A 576-nucleotide genomic window follows, 5' to 3' on the forward strand; every position below is an offset into this window, starting at 1 on the left:
TGTTCCACTTCTCCCTCTGATAGCTGTATTTCTAAGGCCTCTCTCTGGCGTCCAATTTTCATACTTTTGGTTTTCTCTCTATTTATCACTAATTCATACCTGCTGCACTGCTCCTCCACCATTCTCAATACTCTCTGTAGTTCCTCCTTAGTTTCTGCTAAAAGCACTATGTCATCTGCATACCTCATGTTAGATATTTTTGTCCCTCCTATATCTATGCCACCCTCATAATCTCCAAGTGCCATTCTCATAACCCATTCCAAGTATAGGTTGAAGAGGTGTGGTGATAGTGGGCAACCCTGTATAACCCCACCAGTGGTTATGAACTCTTCTCTCAAACACTTTCCTTTTCTTACTCTTGCCGATGTCCTTTCATACAATCTCCTGATGGTTTCCAGTATTTTTGGTTCTAATCCCCATTCCTTCAAAATCCTAATCATTCCTTCCCTCCATATGGAGTCAAACGCTTGCCTGAAGTCAATAAAAACACAATACAGATCTTTTTCCTTCTCCCAGAATTTTTTTATGATTTGTGAGAAGGTGAATACATGATCAATTGTTCCTCTACCCGCCCTA

Source organism: Palaemon carinicauda, unplaced genomic scaffold (assembly GCF_036898095.1).
Source record: "Palaemon carinicauda isolate YSFRI2023 unplaced genomic scaffold, ASM3689809v2 scaffold1829, whole genome shotgun sequence".
Lineage (NCBI taxonomy): Eukaryota > Metazoa > Arthropoda > Malacostraca > Decapoda > Palaemonidae > Palaemon > Palaemon carinicauda.